Source organism: Ailuropoda melanoleuca, chromosome 8, assembly GCF_002007445.2.
Source record: "Ailuropoda melanoleuca isolate Jingjing chromosome 8, ASM200744v2, whole genome shotgun sequence".
In the NCBI taxonomy this organism is placed as follows: Eukaryota; Metazoa; Chordata; class Mammalia; order Carnivora; family Ursidae; genus Ailuropoda; species Ailuropoda melanoleuca.
This window is the reverse complement of record NC_048225.1, coordinates 23,520,287-23,536,522: the sequence shown is the minus strand read 5'-3', so window position 1 is coordinate 23,536,522 and position 16,236 is coordinate 23,520,287. Positions and strand designations below refer to the sequence as shown.

Here is a 16,236-nt window from a genome sequence, read left to right as displayed (position 1 = left end):
ACACAGTGCAGTCCCCCCACAACAAAGAATTATTTGGCCCCACGTGTCAGTAGTGCTGAAGTTGAGAAGCCCTGTTTGTTGGCCGCGGCCCCAGGATCAGGTTTGAAGGCGGGATGGTGCTCCGTGTACAGACTGGTCTAAGCGGGTCTTTGCCACGTGTAAATTACTGCTTCGTTGCAAAAGAAAAACAAGTGAGAATGTATTCGTGTTATGAGGGGTTCTGCTTAGGGTGCTGCTTGAACTGTTCAGTCTAAAGTTTGGTTCAATCTAAAGCAGGATATGAATATTTCCTAGTCCCCGAAGATGGCTCGTTCTCAGATTCCTTATTCGTAAATGAGAGAGAGCATCAGCATGGCCTTGATCGTTTGCAGTATCCGACGAAGGCTTAAAATCATCCCAGCAGCAGTAATGGGCGTCATGGCACCGTCAGGTACAAGCCATCTGACACCGAACTCGCATTATCTGCCTCAGGGTCAGCTTGTCAAAAGCAGGCTGCAAGCTTTCCTCCTTGTAAGGTCATGAATGAAGTGATGTCATAGCCGGGAGGTCGAGCAACAACACTTTGGGGAGTTGTCTGGCCATTGTGTGGGAGGGGGTGACGTTTTCGGGTACGAAAATGGGTTGTGTGTCAGGGACCCTTTCATCCAACGGGAGGAAGTGCTCTTTCCTGTTATGTTACCTCAGCAAGCCCATGCTGAGCCCTGGAAGTCCCCAGCAGCGCTGGTCCCTTCATCCCCTCATGCGTCAGCCTCTCCTCCATGCCACCGAGGCTGCAGAGCTGGGGGAGGGCAGGAATGGGAGGGATGGGCCGCCCCTGGTTTTGACCAAACATGTCCCAGTTCTTGGCCACCTTGAAAGCAAGGAGGATGTGTGGAGGAGGTCCCCCCGGGATTAATGACCCCTGGGCCATGCAAACTTTAGGAAGCACCTTGAACTGATCAGAGGAAAAGACTAACACTGCCCACTCACCTCCTCTCAGAGCTCAGGCCTTCGGGATAGAGCAATATGCTGGGGCAAGAGTGGCCGTCCGCGGTGGCAGATCGTGCGGAAGACACCAAGGCCGGAGAGGTTGCTCCCAGATGCCAGCATTTCCTGGGACAGGGCTCTGGGTTTAGGGAACATCCCATGTCCTCTGAGATGGGGTAATTGCATGAAAAACGTGACTTCCACTTTCTGGATCAAATGCTCTTCTCTTATAAATATGGTCACTCTATTTCCTGAATGGAGTGTTTCAGAAACTGTCCAACAAAAGCCCCCTTTTCTTTTTTTGACTTGTGACTTTATTATATGAATGGTATGGGTGGGATCATACTTACTGGACACTTACTTGCTGTAATTGTATAGAATAACACGCTGCGAAGCCAGGGCTGTTGCAGACATAGGATCGCTGAATAATTTGGGTGATGTGTGTATTCTGGAGTGCACATCGAATGTCAGCTTTCCGGGGGGCTGAGGAAGGCTGCCAGCCGCTGGCTGGTTTTAGGCATTGGCCTTTGTCCTTCCTGTCCTTTTCCAGTGGAATTCATGGGGCTGGCAGGCCTTCTGAATCTCCAGTGTGGTGCCTGGAAAAGGGAGTAGCATGGCCATGGGCCTTAGCTAAGTGCATTGCAAAGACGAGCTCTAAGCCGTGTCTCAAGCGCGGCCTGGCAACACAGAGACCTTTGCGATCAGATCTTGCCCATCACTTTGTGGGTTGAGCAAATCCTCTTTTGGGCATGTTCTTTCTTCCTTCTGTCATTGACTGATGGATGGATCGATTGTTTTGGATACATAAGTCTAGCTCTCCCTTCTGACACTCCAGTGAGTCAGGAGGGGGACCCACTTCGTTCTTGCCTCTTCTACGTGAGACAGGAGACAGCCTTCAGTCTTGGACCAGATAGCTGGGGAATGCAGCCCATCCGATTATAATGGAAAGCATTTGGAGTCAGAGAGACGTGGGTTAAATTCTGGTCTCTTACTCCTTAACCATGTGACCTTGGACAAATTACTTAACCTCTCTGAGTTTCAGTGTCCTCACCTGTGTGAGAGGCAGAGTGTAATTTTGCATGTAAGACCATCACGATGATTCAATGAGAAAATACTTGTCGAGTGCCTCCCACGAATATGACCTCAGCTAATTCTCTCTCCCTTATCTCCCTTATGGTCACTGTTTCTTCTCTGCTCTTCTCCGGATTTTTGATTGCATCGGATGGAAACATGAGGGAGGAGTGGAGATGATACCACTCATTGTCCATCTGAGGGTGTTGCCAGAGCAAGATGGGGGCTACTGGGGTGAAGATGGAGACATCCTTATTGAGCAAGCTCCTTGCTTCATCACTACCCTGCACCAGAAACAGCTCCCTTGCCACCAGATCAAAGTTCTCTTGTAATGGGCTGGTGGTTTACAACCCCATTGAGTAAACAGACCTGGTTCTCTTATCTTGAGTAATTGCAGTTTAATTGGGCCTCCTTGGAAAGCAATTCCCTTCTTACCCAGGGCTGTTCACACACTCTGCTCCTCCAGCCCACATGCCTCAGGATTCCAGCCTTGGCGTGGTCACCGGGGAGTCTGAGCTGCCCCTGCTCCTTTGGGGAAGGGTGCGTGCCTGTCGCTGTAAAGCCTAGCCCTTTCCTTCTCTGTGCGAATCTTGGAGAACAATGGATAAAGCATTTGGGATTAGTCAAGTAGAAACACACAAAAGAAATTTGGAATTTAAGTGAACACTGGAAAATGTGTTGTTTTTTTGTTTGTTTGTTTTTTTCCTTGTTGCTTGGTTTGGCAATGGCTTTACCCTTGGAGAGATTGCTGGAACATAATGCTTAGGGAAATTATTTACAGCCATAACTCTAAGTGCTGGTCAGAAACATTGAAGGAAAGAGTGATCATGTATATTTCTCCAGCATCTTAAAATGGGGGCTTTTCTAAGATACTGGGTTCCGTCAGCACCATCTAGAGAATTTCAGAGCCAGGGCACAACCTGCAGGCCATCTCCTGATATCAGGAACCCAAGGTCCTCAGAGATTAAATAAATAGCCTGGGTTTACAGAGCCTGCGGGAAGTGGCGTGTGACCCAGATCTCCCGACTCCCAGCTGAGGACATTCCTTACTACCGAATTTATCTTCATCCTTTCTTAGATATATGAGAATGTAAAAGAACTTATAATAGACTTTCATTCACGCATCCAGATGCCTTATTTATGATGAAGTGGTCTTCCAGGATTTAGGAAAAAACCCAAACTCTGTTTTGTAGAGCACTCCTCAAATTGGAATTACTGCCTGCTCTTGTAGCCTGGGCGAGTTTTTCCACCCATGACCCCTGGGCCCGGACCGAGGCTCTGAGGCATCCGGCCCTCTGTCTCTGCACTATGGGATGCCCCAAGCTGTCACCTCTGGAGTCACTGGGAGGCTGCAGGCTTCATGCTCAGGGAGCAGATGGAAGCCGACAAAGAACATGTGTCTCCCTGTGGCTCTCTGAGCCGGGAAGCGTCAAGGCCAGTGCTCGGGCTGGTGGCGAGGGTCAGAGGCCCGGGAGCGTCAGCTGGTATCCCTCAGGGCTGGCCGTGGGTGGAGGGCACTGTGGTCTCAGGCTGCCACGAGCTGTCTCAGCCGTGCTCCCTGTTCCAGGAGGGGTTCGATGTGCCTGTCTCTGCAGCACTGCGTCCTGGCTCCGTGTTTCTCGCTCGGAAACCTGCAGGAGGTCAAGCCTGCCCTTTCACCGCAGCCCAAGCCCATCACTCTTATTGTTTTAAGAAGAATTTCCTGGCCTTGAGTCTAAAATTAAACCGCCCTTTGAGAGTTTCCTATTTTGTCTGTTCCTGCCTCTTCGGTGGCGGCACCACCCTCCCCTCCCTCCTCCTCGACGGGAGTGCTGAGGGAAGCTGAATCCAAGCTTGGGAGTATTTCTGGTCCCCTCCTTCCCCTCTGCCTCTCCAGGGAGCAGGACACACGTGCCCTCCTGAAGCAGATGTGCCTCCGTGTCCTTCTGAAGGCCAGACGTGGTTGGCCCACATCTTCCCCTTAGTGTCGCCCGGAGAGCTTCTCCACGACGTGCTGGGGGATGAGTGAGAGGAGGCGTCTTGTCTGGCATCCTCTGAGGATGAGGAGGCCCAGGCTAGATTAAAGTCTGTGGAGTTTGGCCCCATGTGGAAGGCCTGCTGCATGCAGTGGAGTGAAAGGGTTTAAGCTGAGAGATTGTCTCTTGGGCGCACAGACTTTCCCTGAGCATCGACGAGGCAGGAGCACCTAGAGTCTTCTGTAGACAGGTACTAACAAAGCTTCACTGTTCTCTACTGAAAAATGGCGGACATGGCATCCAAGCAGTGTTCGAGCATGGTTTTAGGAAAGAATTAGAATAGCAGTATGAAGGCTTTCGTAAATTTGAAGGGGGCCTTGTATGTCATGAATCCAAACTATGAGGACAACAACTTTTGGCTCTAGAGGCTTCTCTACCCGTGAAGCCTGTGGGTCACAGGTTGGGAGGAAGAATGTGGATGGAGATGAAGACAGTGGACTTGGAAAGGAGCCTGGAGATCACTGAGGCCAGCCTCCTCAGGAGATAGAAGCTAAAGAGGTTAAGTGACAAGCTGGAGGTGATGCAGCTCCCTGGGGGCAGAACAGGACTTGAATCGAGGCTCCCTGATTCCCCATCTTCTGTCTTCCTGCTAGAGTGTGTGGACATCTATGACACTCCCAGAAAGATCGCTACCCCCGCAGAGGCGCACAACCAGGGCTAACTCAGCTTCTCTCCGGGCATCAAATGTTTGTCTTGTTGTTTTGATTTTTTTGTTTGTTTGTTTTAAACAGCAGCATCTAGAAATAGTTATTGTGTCTCATATACTCGTGGCCCTGGATTCTTAAGTAGACCAGAGAAAAAACAGATCTGCTCCCTCAGAGTTCGTGTGCTGAGTCCACACACAGAATAGAAAGGAGGGAGTTAGTAGGCAAACATGGGACATTTACAGTTGCTTGGCTAAAGGGAGACGTGAATTGAAGAACAGATCACACATAGTCTTATAGACATAGGGGCTCTGTCATAGTTTTGCGGCGTAGTGTGAAAATATTCCCCTATTCCCTCTTTTCCAAATTTGGGAGGCAGGGAGAAGGCAGACAATGAGCAAGAGCAATGGCTTCGAGGTTTGGCAGGGTTGGGAGGGGAAGGGCAGAAGAGGCCCCTGAAGAGATAGCAGCAGGGGGTTGTGGGTTGGGGAGAAGAAAGAGTCCCTAACCCTGAAGCTCTGAGAGGTGGAGCTGGGGAGAAGCAATAAAGTAGACGGAACCTTGACTGGAGGGCGAATGGGTGTAGTCAACTGTGGTGCTGGTCATTAGAGCAGGCTCACCTTCAGAGCGGAGCAGGGATAGGGTGTGCCCATCCTTCTAGCAGCTTCCAGATTTCCGGGGCTTTGTTTTACTTGTTTCCATTGTCATAAAGGTGAAGCATGTGGGCTTGGGCTGTGTCCTCTGACAGCTCCCAGGAGGACAGGGAGAGGAGTGCCCTTCTCTAGGCAGCTTGTCACCATGTGTGGGACAGAGCAGGGTAAATTGTGTGCTTTCCAGAGATGCCCCGGGGGAGGGGACCCAATCCCTCCAAGGCCCTGTGGCTACCATCCTTCCATTGGTGGCCACTGGCCTACCACCCTTGGTTCCAAAGTCTGCCTTTGGCTTCCAGTACTCTACGCTTTCTTGTTTTTCTTCCTCTGTCTTCACCTGTCCCCTCTTGTTTGTTTTTTCCTCTTTCATGTCTTTTAACTGTAGGCAACTGTACAGACCCATTTTTTTTTTCACAGACCCATTTTTAATTTTTTTTCTGTTTTGTTTGAACTACTATTTTTCTTGACTTTGTCCTCTCACCGGGTGCTCCATGTTTCCAGATCTAACTGCACCCTTTCTAGTCCTCTCCTTTCCTGCATCCACCTTTGGGACCCCCCCGCCCCACCGAGTTGCTCCATCTAAACACAACTAAGGGTGAAATTCTCTTCCTCTCTCCTTTCTTATGAATTTAAACTCACCTTTGTTGTTATGAGAGAAGCAAGCAATCTAAGTGTTATCTGGGATTCCCCCCCCTTCCCTTCATCTCCTATCAGTTAAAAAATCATGTTGATTCTTCCTTTGAAACATACTTACATTTCTTGTTTCCTCTTCACCTCTACACTCATGACCCTGATCTCACTCTGTCCTTGTACCTGGACTCCTGCCCAGCACGAGGGCTAGCAGGACACCAGTGGAGCCCTCACGTGGGGGCCAAACATAGGGGTGCCCCAGCACTCGGCAATCAAGCTAAATGGTATCTTAATGCAATATTTTCAAAAGTAGAAATTAATGCAAAAATCATTATAAAAAATAAAAGTTTTAAAGAAAGTTAGGATTAGTAGTACTGAGCTTTTTTCTCATTTTTTCTCTTTTTTTCCTCTTTTTTCTCTTTGCCTCAGTCTCCAATATGGCTCTGTGAGGCACTCTAGTGCCTAGGTCAGCTTCCCCACCTCCTTCTCTTGCCTAGCCCATCCTACTTGGCACCATCAAACAAGTCTTCTAGAACATATTGATTCACGATGTCACTACCTCTAATGCAACCTCAAAAGCCTTTCTCCTGTCTGGTATTTACGGCCCTCAACATTGTGATCCGACCCTGTCCCTCCAGCTTTACTTCTTCCTAAGTACCCTCCCTGGCAAGCATCCACATTGGCCAAGAGCACACCGTTCCCTCATGCTTCTCACCACCAAACAACACAGTCTTTATTTCTAGATCGCCTGAGTCTTATTCTTCCTTTGATAGTATTATATGCTCCTTTTCACCTTAAGGTGTGTGATCATCTTTCTTTTTTGCTCTCTAGGCCCTTCACCACATGTTGTAGGTTAAATCTTACTCAACCTTTCAGTTACCTTAATTTGCTTCCTCCAGGAAGTATTACCTGCTGTCAGGACTCTCCCCCTACACACTGGTACTTAACCCTGTCACATCTCCTCGCTGTAATTTCCTGTTTACTTGTCTGAATGTCCCTAAGGGTGAAGTTCATTTCTTGCTCATATTGTGTTCTTAGCAGCTAACATGATACTTGGCAGAGACTAGAAGCATGATAGAAATTTGCTCCATAATGCACATGGCCATAATTTGCCCAGTACCTATCTTAGGACAGCAGTCACCCTTCTTGAGAAATCTGTGCAAAGACCACATAAGCTTCATGTTGGACAGGTAGAAGAAAAGACAGTCTGAAACCAAATAGACTTGGGTTTGAATTCTATCTTTATTATTTTATTAGCTGTGTGGCCTTTGAAATTTACACGTCCTCTTTTTAAAAAAGATTTTATTTATTTGTTTGATGGGGGCGCGGGGGGCGCGGGAGGAGCAGAGGGAGAGGGACAAGCAGGTTCTTCGCTGAGCACAGAGCCCGACTTGGGACTTGATTCCAGGACCCTGAGGTCATGACCTGGGCTGAAATCAAGTGTAAGACACTTAACTAACTGAGCCACCCAAGCACCACTACTTGTCCTCTTAAAGCCTCAGTCTGTTGTTCTGCAAAATGGGGGTAGAAATACTAATCTTGCATGAGTGTGATGAGGATTAAATGTGACCATTTCTGCACAGTGCTTAACACACCAACTGGCATAGAGCAGGTGCGGGATTATGTTAGTTCCTTTCAATAATCACCTGTGGAGTGAATGAGTGAGGACCTGTCAGATGGTTTTCTTAAAACTGTGACAGGGACTGAAAATGTTGCTTGCATCTCATGAGTTCACCTCCAGTTGCAGCCAGGAAAGGACGGTGTCAACAAAGAGACTCAAACTTATTTTGGGTGGTGCTTTTTTAAAGCAACGAGGTGGGGGTTGGGCAGCCCAGATTTCTGACTTGTTAATAACCTGCTTCTTTCTCCTCAACTAAGACAGTTTCATAATGAATTGGAACTAGCTATGTGGTTCTTTTGAGTAAAAATGTCATTTTCATATTCTATGAAATAGGCATTAAGTCAGTTTGTGAAATGTCTAATAAACAGGCAGGTGTCTAGATAACAGGAGTCGTGGTGCTTCCAGGAGCATCTGCTAGCAAAGATGTTTGTGGTTCATGGTAGGCTTGTGCATTACCTCCTTCTCATTGTTAAAAGTAGGGTCCTCTGGCTCCACTGAGGACAGCTAAAGAGAAAATATGTCTTAAAATAGATTTTCATTTATAAAATAATATATGAATGATCCCTGACAACAAAAAACCTGGTTTGGGGCAGGAGTGATTCCAAAAACAAACAAACAAACAAAAAAAGCCACATAAATTCAGTCTGATGCTGAGCATGGTTGTTAATTGGAGGCTCGGAGTTGACTTACCACACTGCTACACTGTGGTCGTTGCCTGTCTGAAACCTCATTGCTTTATTCTTAACCTACAGAGTACTCCTTCTGCCTTCCATCTCTCCCCTACACGGCATATCTGGATAATTTTCCTTCAACACTTCTTTGCACATAACACCTTGCCATCAGTGGCCTTTCCTTAGCAGAGGAAGCCTAAACTTGTAAACCCGAAAAAAAGTTCTCCATCCCATCTTGCCTCAAAATGAATGAAATATTTAGGAATAGATTTAGCCAAGGAGGTGAACACCTATACTCTAAAAACTGTAAGATACTGATGGAAGAAATTGAAGATGACAAAAACAAATGGAACGACATACAATGCTCATGGATTGGAAGAATTAATATTGTTAAACTATCCATATTACACAAAGCAATCTACAGATTCAATGTAATCCCTATCAAAATACCAATAACATTTTTCATATAACTAGGGCATTTGTATGAAACAAAGAAAGACCTTGAATAGCCAAAGTAATCCGGAGAGAGAAGAAAGCTGGAGGCATCACAATCCCAGATTTCACTATATACTACAAAACTGTAGTAATAAAAACAGAACCGTACTGGCACAAAAATAGACATATAGATCTATGGAACAGGATAGGGAGCCCAGAAATAAATCCATACTTATATGGTCAATTAATCTATAATGAAGGAAGCAAGAACATCCAATGGGGGAAAAGACATTCTCTTCAACAAATGGTGCTGGGGAAACTGGACAGCTACATGCAAAAGAATGAAACTGGACCACGGTCTTACACTGTACACAAAAATAAACTCAAAATGGATTAAAGACCTAAATATGAGACATGAAACCATAAAACTCCTAGAAGAAAACATAGGCAGTAATTTCTTTGACATCACCTTTAGCAATATTTTTCTAGATATGTCTTGTCAGGCAAGGGAAACAAAAGTAGAAATAAACTGTCAGGTCTACGCTAAAACGAAAAGCTTTTACACAGTGGAGGAAACCACCAATAAAACAAAAAGACAACGCGCCAAATGGGAGAAGATATTTGCAAATGATACATCCGATTAAGGTTTAATATCCAAAATATATAAAGAATTTATACAACTCAACACCAAAAAAGCAAATAATCCAAAATCTTCTGGGCACAAGACATGAACAGACCTTTCTCCAAAGAAGAATACAGATAGCCCACAGGCACATGAAGAGATGTTCAACGTCACCAATCATCAGGGAAATACAAATCTAAATCACAATGAGATTCACCTTACACCTGTCAGAATGGCTACAATCAACAGCACGAGATACAACAAGTGTTGAAGAGGATGAAGAAAAAGGAACTCTCATGTGCTGTTGGTGGGAATGCAAACGATGCAGTCACTGTAGAAAACAGTATAGAGGTTCCTCAAAATAAAAATAGAATTACCATATGATTCAATTCCACTACTGGGTATTTACTTAAAGAAAACAAAAACACTAATTTGCAAAGATACATGCACCCCTATGTTTACTGCAGCATTATTTACAATAGTCAAGATATGGAAGCAGCCCGAGTGTCCATGGGTAGAAGAATGGACAAAGAAAATGTGAGATACCCACACGCACGCGCGCACACACACACATGCACACACACACACACACACACACACACACACACGCTGGAATACTGCTTAGCCATAAAACGAGTGAAATCTTGCCTTTTGTGACAGCAGAGATACACCTAGAGGGTATTATGCTAAGTGAAATAAGTCAGATGAAGACAAATACTATATGATTTCACTTATGTTTGGAACCTAAAAAGAAAAAAAAAACCCAAATGAGCAAACAAAACCAGACTCATAAATACAGAAAACAAACTGGTATTTGTGAGAAGAGAGGGGGGTTTGGGGGATGGACGAATTAGGTGAACGGGATTAGGAGTACAAAATTCCAGCTATAAAATAAATATGTCATGGAGATAAAAAGTGCAGCACAGGGAATATAATCAGTAATATTGTAATATCTTTGCATGGTGACAAATGGTGACTATACTTATCATGGGGAGCATAACGCAATATGTAGATTTGTCGAAACACTATGGTCTATGCCTGAAGCTAACATAACATTGTATGTCAACTATACTTGAGTAACAAATATAAAAAAATAAGTAAATGATATAAAATGCAAAAACAAAAATTTCTCCTCAGGTTTTTAATACCCTTGCAGGGCCTATAACCAACGACCTACTGTCTATCTACAAGCGTTCTGCTTGTACTATCTACCACCATCTTCTAAGTCTCCTACAAGAAGGGTTTAGGCAAACCATGCATACACTGTCCCAAAAGAACAGGGTTAGGCAACTTAGAATTCTCCTCCTGATAATTTAGAATCAGAATTTCCTCACTTGAGACCCAATTCCTACAACTCTTATCCTTGACATTGAATTTTGAGGAAGACTCTAGAGAAATATCAAAGTTGGGGATAGATATTGAGAGCACACAGGTAGCCTAGGAAATATGTTTCAAATTGATTCAGTTGCAAAGTGTGGTTGAAGACCCACTTATCCTTGGGGATTCAAAAGTTGTTGCCTTGGGAACTTAAAATATGAAGATACAATGTCCCCAAAATGGTTTTAACCAGAATTCAGGAAACATTTTCTGACTGAAGCTCAGTAGAGTGTACTTGCCAGTGATTTCCCTAAATCTTTTGGTCCCAAACACAAATAGCTAGCGAGTACTCTAGTGGTTCTCACCAGGGTCTGGTAGCAGAAGCCAAGCATGTTAGTCTTTGCTACTCAACGACTCAAGGTGACTCCTTTCAGTTCCAAGGGCGTTATTACGTTCTCGGCACCTTTAGCCCAGTTAGAAGTTGAACAGCCCAAAATAAACTTCATCCAGCCCTACTTTGAATGATTTTATGAATATTATGGAAAATATCATCCTATTTAATGCGTACAAATGTCCTTCTATATTTTGGCTTCGATGGTCATTTTTATCTGTGCCAATATACTCTCTTGTGTTATTTTTACTGAGCTTAAGTTAATGGACAATTGCAAAGTGGGGAAGAGAGAGTAGAGAGAGAAGTTTAAATCTAAGAGAATAGCTCTGAGTTCTTGTCCTGCAGGTCAGGGGGAGAGCGGGCATGGGAGTTTCTCCAATGAGAGCTTCTTACTGGGGGTTAGCAAGCTACCCTTCAGGTATGAGAATACCATCCGAGTAGCTGTATTTATTAATTAGCCCCTTAACATCAGTAGATTTAACCATATCAAATTCTAGCAGAGTTTGGCTATCTTGAGGTTTTTATGAAGGTAGAAGGACCATAAGAGAAGATAAAAAGAAAAAAAAAAAGAAAAAAAAAAAAGAAAGGATAGGCCAGAGTAGATTAGTCTCCTCAGGAAATCTTTCTGTGAATCTGCTGCTTCTCCTTTTGTGTTTTATTTTTAACTCTCTTGCTCAATCCCCGGAACGGTAAGGGTTTGTTATATCAAAATATTATCTACCTTCTATTGGGCATCACAGAGACAATTTACACATGCATTTCATATTTTTTTTAAAAGATTTTATTTATTTGACAGAGATAGAGACAGCCAGCGAGAGAGGGAACACAAGCAGGGGGAGTGGGAGAGGAAGAAGCAGGCTCATAGCAGAGGAGCCTGATGTGGGGCTCGATCCCAGAACGCCGGGATCACGCCCTGAGCCAAAGGCAGACGCCTAACCGCTGTGCCACCCAGGCGCCCCGATGCATTTCATATTTTATCTTACACATATTTTACTTAATCCTTATGAGGTAGGTATTATTCCCATCTTCTAATTGAGTAAACTGAGGTTTAGATAAAGGGACAGGCCCAGGCCTTCCATTAGTAAGTGGTAGAGCCAGGATTTGAATCCAAGTGTGCATCTAGCTTCAAAGAATAGGGTCTTCAACACTGCAAAATATGCCTCCCACGTGTGCTTAAGGAAGCACATCTGCCTTCCTTAAAGAGTACTGGGTAGATGGTATATTTTATGATTTTCACAAAACAGATGAAAGAGTGGCACAAGTTCCCAAATGTAGCAAGAAACTGAAAATTTCTGTCTAGCCGTCAATATCATTAAAACCCATGCACAATCGATTCACTGAAAAAAGAGTGATTATTATTATTACATAGGCCCATTTTTTGGTTTTCCTTTGGCATTTGTCACCTACTGGTTCTATGAGATTAGAATGTCTTGTAAGGATGTCAGTTTATGGTATTTTTACAGCGTAAGATCACAAAAAAATTCAAAAGCCAGGATTGTATTAAGATGGCCAAGATTCTGCTGTTAATCATGGGTCCTTATTTGAGAATTAGAAAAGGTAGTTGTCAAATGCTTGAAGAAATGGGTGAAAGTCATTGCACACACAGTCTAAGTAAGAGACCCTTCTTCCCTGTGTCTTTATTTTGGGGGAAGAGGGTATGTGATCAGTCGTTGGCTCTCTTCTGTTATCATCTGTGGATGATTTCTACTCACATGTGGTTGTATGATAGGAAATGATTATTCCATTCGGGCTACAGTATAGAGATTTTCCTGGTAATACATTTCCTTATTTTTTTCCTTGTCACCAGAGGCAGGGACCTATCAACTCCTACGAAGATCCTCGAATGGCCTGTGGTTTCCAGTCCAATTATCACCTGCAACGAGCTTACTACCCCTTCTGGGATGAGATGGCCACTCAGGAAGTTCCTACTGGTCTGGAACACTGCAGCTCAGGTAGGAACATGAACAAAGGCTCGGCCTGCAGATAGAGTCGGAGGACAGTGGGAGTGTGATGTGGGCTGCATTCTCTGCAGGAACAACAGCTGTCACGGCTTATGTGGGGACAAGATGCTATTGTTCTCTAATGGAAAGTCCCACAACTTCTCCATAATTCTGAGTACTTTATTCTCCAGCGACAGGAAGATGAAACTCTAGGAATGAGCCCAAGAGAGGTTGCTTCAGGTCTTCATCCTGTAAATAGTTCTGTGCACCATGCATTTCCTGAGATTTACCCATTTTGGCCGGGTTGTTGACAAAGGGCCTAGAAGTTCTGCAGTCAGAGAGTATGAGCCAGATAAACAGTTAGCCTTCTTACAAAACGGAATTTCTTTATTCATCTTTTTCTCCCCATTGTCCTCCACTCTTGGCCGGTCCCCACCTGCATCTGGCTCCTTTGTCCTCCGTGCCCTCTCTCTCCCCAGCTCTCCCTCACAGACCTCCTTCCTCTCCTCCCAGCATTCCGTTCTCTCGCTGCCTTGCTGGTCACCGTGCTGCCCCCTGGTGAACAGGAATTGCATTCTTCCAGAGAGCTCTCCCGTGGGTCCCCTCTCCCAAGGACCTGACCGGTTAAGACTCCTTACCCTTATTCTGTTTTGCAGAAGTCACTGTGTATCTCACAAATTCCATGAGTCCGCGTTGACCTGATAGCATTCTTCTTACTTTATTTTTAATGCAAAATGTAAAACTTGATTTGGGGATTCTGAAGTGATGGATTTGGGTATTAAATTCAATTTATCACGAGGCCAGATTAGATATCCAAATACCAAAAAACCAGTTCAAATCTGTATTTTCTCCCAGGATGAATTCTTAGCCTAAGAAATCTCATTACTCTCACGTGTTGGAAAATATGTAATTCTGAGACCTGACATAGGGAGAAAGCCACTGGGAGCTCACTTAAACACAACTTTTTTGTTCAGTGTTTCTTTATTCCACATAACGATATGGTAGCCTACTTTTATGATAGCAGAGACAGAAAATAAATGTTTGTTTTGTTGCCCATGCTTTAGCTTTGACCAGAAATACAGAGGCATAAAGCAAGATGATATAGCACTTGGTGGGGGTTGAGAGGAAGGCATGGGAGTCACTTTCCAGTTGTCTGGATCTTTTCTAGGGCAGAACGAAATCAGTCCCTGTGTTCCGTAGTCTCTTGACTCAATAGCCATTGATATTTGCGATATTCATTGGCATCACTCTTGGATTTCAGACTTGGTACATTATGCTGTCACTGTCTGCTTGATTCTTCCAAGCAGAAATACAAATGTCTCAAATAGCTATCCATTTAAAAAGGAGACAGGGAGGATTTTGCACCTGTTCGCAGGTTAGACTTAAGGACTTAAGATTTTAAGAGATGAAAACAGTCATCCTTTACAAACTGTTCTAAACAAACAGATCTTATTTGTATAAGCAAAAGGTCAGGATGGTTGTGCCTACATTTGTATAATTCTTGAATCCTATCAATGCCACTAGGCTTAAGTCTTGTATCTTCCAGTGCAACCCAGGTTAAAGTTACCTTGCCTTAACACTTTCTGCTCTGGACGGTGCTTTTGTTTGCTGTAAGTTACATCTTGTTACTAGCTGACGTTATTCTACCCTGGTCCATAGCCTCAAGATCAGAATGTCCCTTCATAGCTAAAAAACATGGTCCTTTTTTTTTTTTTTTTCCAGCTGAGAAGTACATACATTCCCAAGTGAAGGTGATTTTTCATTACCCGCCTTGTTAAGGTTCTCAAAGGCAAAAGAATTTTTATTTCAGGGCCAATGACACCGTGTCTGTGATGCACGTCAGGAACCTTTCAGGATGAAGTGCTTTCAAATGCTAGGATTCATAGCAGGATAATAGTCTTCTTCCCACAGTTGACTTCGTTGTTGCCAGAAGAAGGGAGCCAGGGTCACGCAGACTAGTGGCTTTTAAGTAGGATGGGAAGATGGGTGTGTATAATAAGCAGTCCTAAAATGACCTGGTTGTCTTCGATCGCAGCTCAGAAATACTAGAAAGCCTCCATGGGGAGTGGTGCCTTGGTGGCAAATGTGAGGTCTGTAGTTCCCTCTGCCCTAGGCTCCCTCTGATGGAAATATCTGGCAAGAACCCTGAGCTTTTCCAGCCCCTCCCTTTGCCTTTTGAGCTGTCCAGACGAAATAGCTGCAGCGATTATTTCTGGGCCGTGGTCCAGCCCTTCTCAGTGATGGGTGTCCTTTGGAAGGAGATTTGGGGTTATAGAGAAGGGAGATGAAGACATGGACCAACCAATGATTTCTCCAGCTGCAGCACATTTCCTTGGAGATATGTTGAGTAAGAAGAAAGAGAGAAAAAAAATACGCTACATTTTTTTCATCTTCTTTTATCCTATTTATAACTTCGGTTTCCTTCCCGTCCTCCGTCTCATGGCCACTCCCCACCCCCGCTCCCGTCTCACGTTTTGTGCTCTCAGAAGGAATGAATGAACTTCTTTTCCAAGGACTCCACATCTGTCAGTGACTGGAATACCCGGCAGGAGGGGCCATTGAGGAACATCAGGCCCCTTCCTAATAATGTGGCTCCTATTCACAAAGCAGAGGAGGAGGGGGGTGAGAGAGGGGGTGGGAAGACAGGGAATAGAGCTGAGAGGAAACGTGACTGTGGGAGAGCCTACCAGGTGAGCCGGGGAGAACGCTCAGTAACCAAGACAGTCAAGCGAGAGTTGGACAGAACAGGTGGTAAGAAGGGTGCCCAGGAAGACAGAGAAACGTGGGAATGGACAGAAAATACAGGTATGGGGTGGACAGGTGGAGCAGGATGGGAAGAGAAAATGAAAGCTGAATGGGAAGGCAAGAGAAGGAAAGCCCGGAAAAAGACAAGGCAAGAAGGGGGGGGGGGGAAGATGATAGGAAAGAGAGAAAAACAGATGAATCTGAGGACATTAACGATACGGCTAAAAAGGGAAGCCACATTTGCATGCAATTGCCTGAGCAGCTGTACATTTCTTCATGACAACCTCGGAGTCATCATTTTCTTTGATTTCTCCTCCTCCTCCCCGTCCGCCTCTTCCCCCTCCTCCCTCTCAGCCTGGAGCCATTAGCAAGAGCCAATGGGGATGGGGAGCTGGTGTTCAGCATGAATGAATGGCCCTTTCTGTCGCGGCTCCTCGTCATCCCTCTGTCAGGGAGCCTTGTGAATCAATGGAGCCCCTTACACAAGACAGGGCTGAAATGTCTGTTACTGTTTATAG

At 44.9% G+C, this 16,236-nt stretch overlaps 1 long non-coding RNA gene across 1 annotated transcript in view; it reads left to right on the top strand.

Annotated features, from left to right (window-relative positions):
- Positions 1 to 16,236, top strand: part of LOC117803340 — a 49,647-nt gene that overhangs the window by 17,141 nt on the left and 16,270 nt on the right. Inside the window, exon 3 of the long non-coding RNA XR_004627080.1 lies at positions 12,841 to 12,985. This is a non-coding gene — a long non-coding RNA (uncharacterized LOC117803340). The remainder of the gene's footprint in view (positions 1 to 12,840; positions 12,986 to 16,236) is intronic.